Raw genomic sequence first — 13,945 nt, forward strand, 5'->3', positions numbered from 1 at the left:
TAGGAAGGAGGCATGGCATCCCGGTTGCCTACGGGAGCCATTTTGAAAGGAATCAATGATTTAAAGAGTCGAGAGAGTCTATCAGAAGGCCTAATAGAAGCAACATTGAGCTTGCTTCTATTTTCAAAGAGAACATTGCAGAGGTGTTCAGACTCGCTTTTCAAATTCAGTTAGATGAATCCTGTCAAAGTTCACAGAAATACTATCATTCCAACGACCAAAGAGTAGTGCCCTGAGTGAGGCATAGCATGCAGTAGTTAAGGGAAGAGGATGAATATACCAGCCCAGTACCTTTTCCCCATGTTGTGGCAAGTGAGCACACCCAGCAATTCGTTTTGTTCAGAATCGCATGGGTTGCATTTATGATCATTAAGAGTGTTATTATGGTAACCCTTTCTATGATGGGAGTCTTGAGGAGGAAGAGTATGCAGATGCATGAAGGGTGGAGACACAGTGGGGATTATTCCAGTGGGTAACAGAATATCGAGTGGATGCACTTCTTCCATGTACCAGAACCCAAGTGTAAATATAATTATAAAACACATTATTAATGTGACTGGAAAACAGTGGGTCCTCGGGGACCATGACCTTCAATAAACAGATTCATCATCGGATAAGTGACCAATATCTTTTCCGGTGCGAGTGGGCTTAGGTTTGGGCATTGTTTCTCAGAGTCCGTTTAGAAGCCTCTCCGTTAGGGTATTTTAGTTCATCCGTCGGTGGTTCCTGACCATGTAGCCTATCTTGCGTGAAGGTAACTTTGCCGGTCCCCGCCTCTTATTTATTTTTCAGCAGAAGAGTGATGAGGGACTGGCTCAACGATGATCTCTTGAAGGCATAGCCGATGCTGCACTGTAAGTCTTATGTCTTGGTCGCAGATCGTACCTCAAGACTCCAGGTACGGTGTAATCTGCAAGCAGAGTGTCTCGTTTCCTGAAGGAAGTGATGAAGCTGAAGCAAGGTTGCTCAACAGTGAAGAACAATTTGAAGAAGAACTTGAAGACAAAGCAGCAGTCTCCCCAGGCCCCACAGACTCAGGAAGGATTTCCATAGACAAAGCAGGCTTGTTGTGAGCATCAAAGTGGACAATCTCCTTCTCTTCCCCTTTGTTGTGGGGCAGAGGAAAATGAATATTCTTGATGTGTGTTGCGTGAATCCAATGTCTTTTCCCTGCCACTCGTACGGCGGTCTGTGTAACCAAGAGGACTTGGTGCGGTCCTCTCCAGCGAGGTGCGAGACAGGAGGCTCTTTCAAATGACTATGAGGACACAGTCTCCAGGTTGAAGTCGAGGACCCGGTCCATCGTACTTCAGTGGGAGGGCTTCTCACACCCGTTGATGAATCAAATACAAGTTTTGAGTTAACTGGTCACAGTACTCGGAAAGGAGCAAATGCTCTACATCCTTTAATGACTTGGGTTTCGGTACATTCCAAATATTGGTTGGTCTTCCCATGATTATCTCATAAGGAGAGAGCCCCGTCTTTGATTGTGCGGTTGTCCGCATCGACAAAGATATCGGTAAGGCATCTGGCCATTTCAAATTGCTGTTTGCTCAAATCTTCTCAATCTTATTTATTAGTATACCGTTATGGCGTTCTACAAGTCCGGCACTCCTGATTGTGTCTGGCCAAATGGAACAGTTTATTGATCTGCAATCCCGCGCATACTTGCAGGATAACAGCAGTGATAAAATGTGGACCACTGTCCGACCAAATGACTCTTGGCAAACCAAACCTAGGAAAATATTCCTCCAGCCTGGTTTTCGCCGTCGTCATTGCTGTGGCTTCTCTTAGAGGAAAAGCTTCGACCCATTTACTAAAAGCGCAGATAACTACCAATACATATTTGTAATTCTGACAACGCTCCATTTTGATAAAGTCAAAGTGTATGACCTCAAAAGGCATAGAAGGGGGGACCAAAACTACCCTTTGTGGCGATGTACCTTTCCCAACATTATGCTGTAAGTATACCATGCAATTTTTGACAAAATGCTCAGCATTTTTAGATATTTAATTAACCCAGACAGGTTCTAACAATTTACTAATCTTTTTGGCACATATACAAGTTGAACTATGAGCCATCGTAACCATAGCAGTGACATATGTATCGGGCAGCATCCATTTTTGTTTTTCATTATCCACCCAACAACCTTCATCATCTAAACTTGCTGGACCCTCAGCCCACTGTTTAAGTTTGTCTGGTGTGGCATCAGCCTGAATTTCTTTTATGCAACCAATTCCTACATCTATCACACAAGTGTTAGTGACCTCTTTCGTCACATACATTTTGGAATGCAAATCAGTGGCAGTCTGTTTGGCTATTCTGTCAGCAAAAGTGTTTCCTTTTCCCACATCGTCTGTTACTCTCTGGTGTGCTGCGCACTTCATTATTGCTAACTGAGTAGGAAGCGCAAGTGCTGAAAGTAGCCAAACTATTAGAGTGCCATGCTCTATCTTAGTTCCATGCGAGGTCAAGAAACATTTTGCTGCCCATAATCGACCAAAGCTGTGAACCACCCCAAAGGCATACTGGCTGTCCATAAATATATTCACACTGAGCCCTTTTTGAAAGTTCACAAGCTCTGGTCAAAGCAATAATCTCTGCGGCCTGCGCAGAATTATGCTGAATTCTTTTGGTTTCCACACTAGTGCTTAATGTAGTGATCGCGTAAGCAGCAGTGGATGTACCATCCGGAAGTTTGAAGCGGGAGCCATCGCAAAACAGCTCCCCTTGTGGATCTTTTAAGGGTGTATCGCTTAGGTCAATTCTGCCCTTAGTCTCTTGTTCTGTGGTATAGAGGCAGTCGTGTGACATTTTGTCACTGCAATCAATTTCTTGCGGAAGAGGCAATAGTTCGGCCGGATTTAATGAGCAACATCTCTTAATTTGGATATGCGGTGCAAATAGAATCAGCTCGTACCTCGTTAGTCATGCTAATGTGAGATGTTGCCTCTATGTTCCGTTTAATAGAACGTCTACAGAGTGAGGTACCATCACGGTTAAGGAGTGACCTAGAACCATACCCTCACTTTGTTTCATGGATGCAGCAGCAACAGCTCTCAAACATCTCGGCAAAGCGCATGCAACAGGGTCCAACGTGGAGAAAAAATAACTGCATAGTCTATTTTCCCCCCTCCCCCATGTTCCTGTGTCAGTACAGCCAAAGCGGATCCATCACATTCATGCACATACAATGTGAAGCCTTTTCGTAGTTTGGTGTGCCCAAAACCGGTGATGAACACCACGCAGCCTTGATCAGATCAAAAACTTTCTGGCAATCCATGTTCCATGGTAAAGGCAAAGAAATGCCCTTCTTTGTCAATGCCAACATAGGTTTCATCATTAATGAAAAGTTAGGGATCCACTGTCTACAGTATGAAGCCATACCTATCAAGGCTCTAACCTCTTTTGGTGTATTTGGGACAGACATGCTCGAGATGCTTTGTATCCGTTCAGGTAACAGTCTTCTTCCCTCCTTCGACAGGAGATAGCCTAAATAGGCGACCTCCTGTCGACAATATTGAAAGTTTTTAAATGAAGCCTTATGCCCATGTTCTGCTAGATGGATAAGTAGCAACACAGTGCCCTCCTTGCAAACAACTTCAGGATCTGCAGCTAGAAGATCGTTGACTTACTGCAACAATGTGCAAGTGGAAGTCAACACAAGCGTAACAAGCTGTTCCTTCAATGCTCTACTATAAATAGTTGGACTCTCAGTGTACCCTTGTGGCACACAAGTAAATGTAAACAAGCATCCCCCTAGGGTGAACATGAACAAATATCTGTCAACATGTACAGGAATACTGAAGAAGGCGTTCTTTAAATCCATAACACTAAAATGAGTAGTTGAAGCTGAAAATATTGTCAGTATCGTAGTCACATCAGGCACAATCGGAAACTGCAGGGCAACAATCTTATTAATGGCGTGCAAATCAATAATGAAACGGAAAGGAATTGCATTATCCCCTTTCTTATATACTGGTAGGATTGGATTACACATAATCCCTCCAATTTCCTCAATCACTCCTCGATGTACAAAATCGGAAACAATACTCTTCAAAGCTTGTGCACCATCAACCGAAATCTTATATTGTGGAATAGGCGGTAGTTTAACACCTGGTTTCAAAACAATTTTAACAGGCTCGATTTGTAAAATGTCAACGTCATTATCATCAACCACCCATAAACATGCCGGAACCTTATCCAATTTAGTCGGTAAAGGCCTACTCAAGAATTTTGAAACAGAAGTTCGTTGAGGTGAAATCGTTAAATGTACTCCATCAGGATAACAATAAATCACGGCATTCAATTCTTTCAACAAAATCAATCCCAATAAATCCTCACCACAATTCGTCATCAAAAGAAATGGACATTAATCAGTAAATGGCCCCAGAGAAATCTGCACCGGCTGAGAGACCGGAATAACCACTAGCGTACCAGAGACCCCTACAGAAATATTGTTCTGCCCTGACAGTGGAATACCTGGAACCCGCGAATGATCAATGGAACACTTCTGTGCTCCTGTATCTATAAAAAATAGATGCTTCCTATTCCCCACCTTCATCTCAACGTAGGGCCCTTTCTGATCGACAGGAATAGGAACCAGTGTTCCAGACTCTACTTCGGGCTGCCCTAACGGAACAATACATCATCAAATGCAAGATCCTCCGAAAAATAGACAGTCGAGGGATTATCAAAATGTTCCCACTATAAACACTATATTGTTGACTATCCTGTGAAGATGACTTGATGCTGAGCGAACTGACTTCTACCAGGACCCCCTATCCCAGGACGGGCTCTGGATCGTCTACCCCATGCTACCATACATGTTATTTGATCACTGCTGAAGGATCGGGCATTGTGCTCGCCAATGACCTTCCTGTCTGCAATAGGCACATTGGTTCATGTGTACAGGACCCAGTTGCGCATTACTCTGTGGTGTAAATTGACCTCTAAACTTTGTATTCTCACCTCTGGCTCCTCTTACTATTTGCTGCAACAATACTTTTGTTTTCAAGTCTCCCTTCTTTTCTGCCTTCTCTTTTTCAGTATTAACCCTATTCTCATAGTACTGAGCCATATGTAATACTTCAGACTGCGATTTTGCTTGCCAAGCGCTTTCGGAAGTCATAATTTATGATTGGATTTCAGGCAACAGTCCACGCACACATTTTTTCTACAAACAGCCTTTTTCCTGACTCGGTACTTAAGTCCTGACCGCTGAAATCTGAAAACACTTGAACCGATTAAATAATTTGGTAGCACCTTCAGACTTCCCCTGGATGCAAGCTGTAGGCTTGTCCCAAACTTTTCTTCTCTCTGGAACCAAAGTTTTCAATTTAGCTACTATTCTGTCTGGCAACATCAATATCACCTGTGGCGGTTTCTCACCAGCATTCCATTCCTAATCTATAGCACCAAGTTAACCCATGTATCACTCAGTCCTGCCTGATCGTTTACAGTTCTAATCTGTTTCCATAAATCAGCAGTTAGGATCACAGGGAACATCAAATCTATATCACCCATGCCAGACCCATGCTGGAGAACAACAGTTACAGGTAAGTAACTTGTTCCTTCTCCAGCATGGGGTCTGGCATGGATTCACATGCTCATGAATAAGAGAATACATAGCAGTACACACATGCACAACCCGGGAGGTGGCAACAGGCTCAACATTAAGCAATACAAAAACTCAACATTAAGCAACTCTTACCTCCTCACCAGGCTCACCTTAGGCAAACAAGTTGCGCAGCACTGCTTGGCCAACCCTGGACTCCTCCCTGGAGTCGCGATCGACGCAGTAGAATCTTGTGAAGGTGTGCGTCGACCTCCACGTCGCAGCCCTGCAGATGTCCAGCAGGGGCACACCAGACAGGAACGCCGTGGTAGCAGCGATCGCTCTGGTCGAATGGGCTCTCGGACGGCCGGGCAGCTGTCGGTTTGCCAACCGGTCACAGTGCATGATGCAGTCGGAGAGCCATCTGGAAATGGAAGTCTTCGAGAGAGCCTTCCCTTGATTCACAGACCCAAAGTTCACAAACAGCTGTGACGTCTTCCAAAAAAACTTTGTGCGGTCCACGTAGAACTTCAGTGCTCTAGCTACATCCAGCGAGTGCAAAGTCCTCTCGGCCGGCGACGGGAAGAAAACTGGCAACACCAAGGGCTCGTTGAGGTGGAAGTCCGACGGCACCTTGGGCATAAAGGATGGGTGTGTCCTCAGCACCACCCTCGTGTCATGAAAAGTCAAGTATGGAGGCTTGCAAGATAGGGCCTGGATCTCTCCCACTCGTCGTGCGGAGGTGATGGCCACGAGGAAAGCGGTCTTCCATGACAGGAACTTCAAAGGCGCCGAATGCATAGGCTTGAATGGGGCCCCCATGAGCTTGGTCAGCACCACATTAGGCTCCCACGCCGGGGCAGGAGCCTTCACCGGCGGGTATGATCGGAATAGTCCCTTCATGAATTCTTTCACCAGGCGATGAGACCACAAGGACGCCCGTCCTGTCGTCCTGGTATATCGGGAGATTGCAGCCAGATGTATTTTGATGGAGGCGTGAGCCAGTCCAGCTTTGGCCAGCGACAGTAGGTACGGCAGTACTTGAGGGACCGTAATCCACAGAGGGTTAATCTTCTGTGCACAGCACCAGACAGAAAATCTCTTCCATTTATGTCCGTAGCACTTGAGAGTTGAGGACGCCCTGGCCTTTGCAAGAACCTCTCTGCAGTCGGCCGGGATGTCGTACCCTCCAAACTCTAGTGCTGCAGGAGCCAGGCCTGCAAGTTCAGCGACTCCGGGTTGTGGTGAAGAATGGCGCCTCCTTCTCTGGAGAGAAGGTCTGCGTCCGTCGGCAGCTTGACTGGTGGGGACGTTGACAAGTCCAGAAGGTCCGGGAACCAGATCTGTCTCGGCCACGCCGGTGCGACGAGGATCATCCTGCACCGGGACCTCTTTAGCTGGTTGATGAGCCGGAGCAGCAACGGCAGCGGAGGGAACGCATAAAGAAATAGGCCGTCCCAGGGGAACGAGAAAGCATCGCCCATGCTCCTCGGCTGGGGAAACCTGCTGGCGAACCTCCGGCACTTGGAATGGTCGCCGTCGCGAAGAGATCGATTTGGGGTTCGCCCCATCGTCGGAAGAGTCGATCCACTTTATCCTGGAATAGCTCCCACTCGTGGCACGAGCGCAGCTCCATGCTGAGTGAGTCGGCAATCGTGTTTTTTATTCCTGCCAGATGAAGAGGCACCAGAAACATCCCTTGGGCGACGGCCCAATGCCACAGATCTTGGGCTTCCTTGGATAGGGCCGGGGACCTGGTTCTGCCCTGCTTCCGGATGTAGAACATCGTGGTGGTGTTGTCGGTGAAGATCCTCACCACCTTGCCCTTGAGGGACGGAAGAAAAGACCTGAGGGCCCAGAACACAGCGCGGAGCTCCAAGATGTTGATGTGGAGAGACTTCTCCTCCCGGAGCCAAAGGCCTCTCGCGTGAAGATCTCCGGAGTGTGCTCCCCAACCTTCCAGGGAGGCGTCCGTCGACGCCGTCACCTGGTGAGCTGGGGTCTGAAAGTCCGTGCCCGCCGACAGATGGGAGTGGGTACCCCACCACCGGATCGCCTGATGGAACGTCTCGTTGAGAGGGATCCTGTCCTCGAAGCTGCCCGTCGACTGGATCCTGCGGGCGTCGAGGAACTCCTGTAAGGGTCTGATCTGAAGCCTGCAAAAGAGCACCAGATAAATGCAGGAGGACATCATCCCGAGGAGGGACTTGATAGATCTTACCCTGGCCATGTCCGTGGCCAGCAGACGCTGCACCTTGCCCAGAATGGTCCTGGTCCTTTCCTCCGACGGCGAGGCCAGCCGCGCCACTGTGTCGAGCTTGGCTCCCAGAAACAGGGCGACTTGCGACGGAACCAGGTGGGATTTTGGAAAGTTGATGGAGAATCCCAGGTCCGTGAGCAGCTGGACGGTCTTCGCAGTGTGCTCCACTGCGAGCTCCCTTGTCCTTGCCCGGATGAGCCAGTCGTCCAGGTAGGGGTAGACGTGGATCCCCTGTAGGCACAGCCGCGCCGCCACCGGTGCGAGGCACTTGGTGAACACCCTGGGTGTCGACTTCAATCTGAACGGGAGGGCCTTGAACTGGTAGTGCCGCCCTTGGACCACGAACCTGAGGAACTTTCGGTGTCTTTTTAGAATGGGGATGTGGAAGTAGGCATCCTCCAAGTCCAACGACGACAGGAAATCACCCTCCTCCAGCTGTCCCAGCACATGCCGGAGGGTGACCATGCGGAACTTCTGTGCCTTGATGTACTTGTTCAGTCGACGTAGGTCCAGGATGGGACGCCATCCTCCTGTCTTCTTTTTTTTTACGAGGAAGTACCTTGAGTAAACTCCGGAGCCCCGAAGCTTCTTTGGGACGAGCTCGATGGCACCCTTCTTGAGCATCGCCCTTACTTCCAACAGTAGTTGAGGGACGTGATTTTCCTTCCTGGCCACGGGTGGAACGCGAGGGTACTTCTTCTGAAACTCGAGGGCGTGCCCTTGTGCCAGGGCGTCCAGCACCCAACGGTCGGTGGAGATGGATTCCCACACACTGACGAATCTCGCCAGCCGGCCTCCCACCGGGGTGCTTCGGCAGGGGCCCGACCCCACGGTCGGTTCAATCTTGTTTGGAGGCCGCCTTGCCTCCTTGACCTCCTTGTCGACGACGACGGGCACCACCTGACTTGCCACGTCCCCTGTAGGCTTCCTGGGACGAAGATCCTGCCGCTTGGCGGCAAGTGGAGGAGCCACTGCCAGATCCTTTGAAGGCACCTTGTCTGCCTCCGGAGCTCCGAAAGGACGGCCGTCATTGTTGAAGCACTCCCAGTGCCCGGGCAGTCTCTGTGTCTGTCTTGATGGCCTGAAGGGACTCATCAACCGCCTTCCCAAACAGGTTGTTCCCGTCGAAGGGCATGTCCAAAACCTTGGTTTGTACGTCCTGGCAGAAATCCGTGGCCTTGAGCCATCCTCGTCGTCTCAAGCAAACGCCGTTGCCCAACTGACGGAAACCGGTGTCGGCAATGTCCGTTGCCACCGTGATGGCGTGGTCCGAAGCAATCTCCCCCTCCTGTAGGATTTCAAGGGCCTCAGCCCTTTTGGCGTCCGGAAGGAAGTCTAACAGAGGGGCGATTTTGAACCACAACTCCCTGTCGTAGTGGGCTACGATAGCCAGGGCGTTGGCCGCCTTAATAGTCGTTGCTGCGGATGAGATGATCTGTCGTCCCATCGTGTCCAACTTCCTGCCCTCGCCGTCCGGCGGGGAAGTTGATGTCGAGGCCGATGCCCCCCCCAGCTTTCTTCTTTGCCGCCGCCGAGACGACCGAATCCGGGGTAGGTTGTGCCCGAAGGCACAAGGGGGCAGCGTGGGGGACCCGGTGCTCTTCTCGTACTGGTCCCTCTTTGCCACCGCCGTGGCAGGGTTCTTGAGGAGGGCGAGCCCCTCATCCCAGATGTCATCAAGAAGCGGTACGGCGAGGACTGTCTTCCTTTTAGCCTCGCGCCGTTGGTAAAGGAACCCTTCTTTCTTTTTTTCTTCTGGGCAGAACTGAAAAAGCTTGGATGCCCTGGAAATCATGGCATGAAAGGATCCAATCTCGTCGGGCGGGGAAGCCCGAGCAGGGGGCGACGGGGGACACGTCCTGTCGTCGCCTCCGTCGTCATCTGTACCTGTCGTAGCCGTGTCCGTGCCTGTATCATCCCCGTGGGTAGTAGACCGGGGGAAGGCAGAGCGGGCCGCAGAGGTGGGAGAAGTGGCGTAGGATACGTCCTCCTCTTATGCGGTGGACTCTCTGAAGGTCCTGCCTCCGGTTCCCCCGTCGGGTCTGGCTCAGGTACCTCCATCGGGGGAAGGGGCAACCTTGTCCTTATCTCCGAGCATAAGGACTGAATCGCTGACAAAATGGTCACCGAGGTGTCCTGCGGCGCCGGAATCGACGGGCGCGAGGGCTCTTGAGGAGCCTTGTCGGCGACACCGTCGCTCTCAACATCGCCCTCGTCGGGATCCCTCCCAATGGACTGGGCCTCTTCCACGACTTCGATGAGCTCTTCTTCAGAGGTCGTGTCAGTATCCATGATGGCCACCAGCCCCTCCCCCACCTTTTCCAACGAGGACTTCGTGGGGGTCTTCTCAATGGGCCTGAAAGAAGACTCCCTCCGCGGTGGCAGGGAGACTCTGGGTCCTGAGGGCGCCTCCACTGGTGTAGCCTCCACAGGCTGAGCCAGGGCCACGGCGACATCCTCAATCGAGGTCTTAGTAGGGTGAATTAAGGCCATCGTCACCTTCTGGACGCCTGGGGCCTTCACCTTGGGGGGGAGGGTCCGAGCCTCGCTCCCCCTCTGGCGGAATCTTTGAGATCGACCGGGGCCTCTCCAGAAGCTTCGCCGGGTTCTCGGACTTCCTCTTACCCGAGCCAGAGCGTTGGCTCGTGGTTGATGGCGCCGGGGAGGATGCGCCTTGCCTGGCAGCCAAGGAGCCCGACCGTTCGGCACTCCCGGTGCCTGCGGACTCACGGTGCTTAGCCTTTTGTTGGGCCCCTGTCGCAGGGGCGCCCTCACAGGACTTAGAAGACCGCTCAGACTTCTTTTTCTTCTTCTTCTTCTCGCCTGACAGGCTCTTCCCTTCCAGCCAGTTGGCGAGACGGAGGTGGCGATCCCTCATGGTCCACTCCGACATGTTCCCACAAAACGCACAGTCCTTCTCCTTGTGCGTCTTGTCCTCATGGAGACAGTAGAGGCATAATGAATGCTCTCCTCCTTGAAAACATTGTGAAGCTGGCATCCAGGGCAGGTCCGGAACAGCTTCCCGGGCGTCGAGCTTCCTTTCTCCTGGGCCATGTCCTGGGTAGGCCTCGGAACTTCTGGAATCCTCAAAAAGCGTAACTCGACGAAATCTTCACCCTTGAGGGGCGTAGAAAACTCTGAAACGGATCCCTGTTGATCGGATGTAGAAACGGTGGAGCTTGAGGCTCTATTTAACCGAAAAATGAGAAAAATATCCTGAAAAAGCGCGAAAACGCAGCAAAAGCTCGAGAGCTACAGCACAAGGACTCCCAACACTTGAACGTGCGGTAAAAATCTGAGGATGGCTGCCGGAGGCGGGGCTTAGGGAGAAAGAAGTCATTGGCTGGGGGCAGTATGACCCAGATACCAGTGATTGGTTACTACTAAGAAAGACAGATCAGAAACGAAACTGATACTGATTTTTTTCTATACCGAGGATTCCCGGCCTGACGACAGGGAATATTCATGAGCATGTGAATCCATGCCAGACCGCATGCTGGAGAACTGATGAATGCAAGATAGATTCAATTTCTTTATAAAAATCATGTTGGATTCTTCCTAATATCTGAAATTGTTTGTCTAATGGTATTCACTTCCCATCTAGAAAATGGGACATGCACAAACTGAGACATAATGTGCTTCAATAGTAATGGCTGCTGCGCCTGTTGCGGCATTAGCTGGAATTTCTACTTTAAGAACAAATGTCGGAGGGACCTCCCTCATCGGCAATTGTAAAGTAGGCAATTCTGAACGTTCATTAAGCAACAAAGCTAAATCAAGTGACAAAGTAGTCAAAGAAGTATCGGGCGAAAATGCTCTTATAAATGACCATCAAATCTGCGGGACAACAAACCTTTTTCTTCATAAACTCATTCTGTAGATACTCTACCATTACCTGTAACACTTTCCTTTGCATTGCCGGAGCATACTGACTAAACGTGTCACTTCAATGGGAGAAATTGAAACATCCGAAATCCATCTAAGAGCGCCTCTTGTGCAAATATGCGTTTCTTCACTCATTGGTTTAAACGAAGGAAGAAATTGCTTCTGCACATATGAGGCTTCCAGTCTATTACCATCTATTTCATCATTCAGTAACCAATCTAGCTCCCTCTTAAACTCAAATACCTTCTCAACATGCTTGTGTACTTTCTCTGCAGTGTCCCTTGAGCGAGCTAGGACATTCATGCCCGTCAAATCACTCCAATTATCAGCCAAATGCTTTCCCATCCCCTCTATCAAAATACTCTGTTCTGGAATACTTTCTTGGACAAAAATCGCAGCTAAAACAGCTGATTTTCTACCCTCTTCTATATATTTCTTAGCCCAAGTACACAATTCTCTTTTTCTAGCTTTAGATACTGTGCTACAAGTTACTATTCTTGAATCAGCTCCCACCCCTTCAATCTCTATAACTGGAGCAGAACCACTTGGAAAAGGAAGTTCAGACAAATCGTGCTCAATAGGCAGTGGAGACACTACCCCTGGCGGTGGAGACGGAATTAAGGGATTGACAACTGTCAATAAGGGTGAGGATGCAGAAGAGGGAACAACAACAGGAAGAGGAGCAACAGCAGGAAGAGGAGCAACAGCAGGATGAAAGGGAACAACAACGGGAGGAGGCGCAACAGTAGGAGAAGGTAAACCGACAGTGAGAGTCACATAAGAAGGTTGTGCAGTGGCAACAGTCCTACGTTCATTCAATAGCTTATTAATCAGTTCGCCTGAGGTATGAAAATCCTGAGACGGATATATTTTCTGTTCTGCAAGTTGAAAAGCGCTATCCATGCTTCTAATAGATTCTGACTGTTTCTGTTGATCATACTATAATGCTTTTTCAGTATTAGACATGTGTCGACGTGTATATTTTTCTTTACTCTTTAATTGCTGCATAGCTTCCTTTCTCCAATCTTTAATTACATCAAATGCTGCAGGCCTAGCCTTTTTCTTCAACAATATAGACTCTTAATACTCTATACGGGCAATTTCAAAACTACCATGAACTGGCCACTGAAATTCAGAAGCATGTCTAGTTTGGATGTGCCAAATATCAAATACAGTAGTATTTAGGCTGTACTTGCAGTACATTAAACAAACCGGCGACCCAACGGGTGGCGCCGGTTGACCTCATCCCAAAGATGGTCCATCTCTGCGAAATAAACCCCTGAAACAGGCAGACAATTTCCAGGCATGTCAGATTACTGGTGTTACCTGGCCTTGTTTGTACAAATCTGCAACCAATATCAGGATTCTTAGGAATTGGGGCACGACTCACCTGATTTCAAAGTCTAAGAAGGTCCGATCGGATTACAAAGGATCCCCATGGTTGGCGATTTCAGCAAAGGTCCGCCTCGTCAAGATGCCCTCTTGAACCGCTTGCTCACCGTCCAGGGATCGGATCATGAAGTACTGTCGAGGTGTTGCATCTCATACAAAAAGGGGTCGCCTTTCACTCTCCGATCCCGGCTCGATAGCTGCGTCTTCTTTTCAATGAGGTGACATCAATCTTGAGGGTCCATTTTCAGGCGCCATCTGAAAGATCAAAGAAATATCGAGGCTTAGTACCACAAAATGAAATACGCCAATCACGGGTCGAAAGATACAAGTATCTTTATTTCTGTACACTTTCAAAGCAAAATCAGATAGCTATCTGGCTCCCAACACCTTGCAGTGTGTACCAGCAAACACTACGGAGAGAGGGAGCTGGGCATCCGAATACATGTTCTTTTATACACCAGCCCGGTTATTGTCCAGCCCTTCTCCAAACTAATAAGTAACATACAAGGGTTCGTGCCCAGTTCATATGACAAATATGACAATATTGTTTAAGACATTTCACATATTTGCTTATCCATGAAAATTCAATGGTAATGTAGGTTCTCCAGCTCAAAGTACATCCAGTTTCAAGAATTAACACAATAAGTCTCAGCCAAAGTGCACGATCTCAGTTGTCTCACATTATGTTCCGTTGTTTGAACGAGGATGAGGCTGTGGGCTCAGACAACACTTAGATTGCAGTTCATTCTAGTCATAAGGTTTCTTTGCACAGAACAAATATTCTGCTAGCCCTCATTAAAATATACTGGAACCCAGAAAAATCATCCACATCAGACTTCTGCAACCAAAT

This window comes from Ambystoma mexicanum, chromosome 10, assembly GCF_040938575.1.
Source record: "Ambystoma mexicanum isolate Mex_15411 chromosome 10, UKY_AmexF1_1, whole genome shotgun sequence".
NCBI lineage: Eukaryota > Metazoa > Chordata > Amphibia > Caudata > Ambystomatidae > Ambystoma > Ambystoma mexicanum.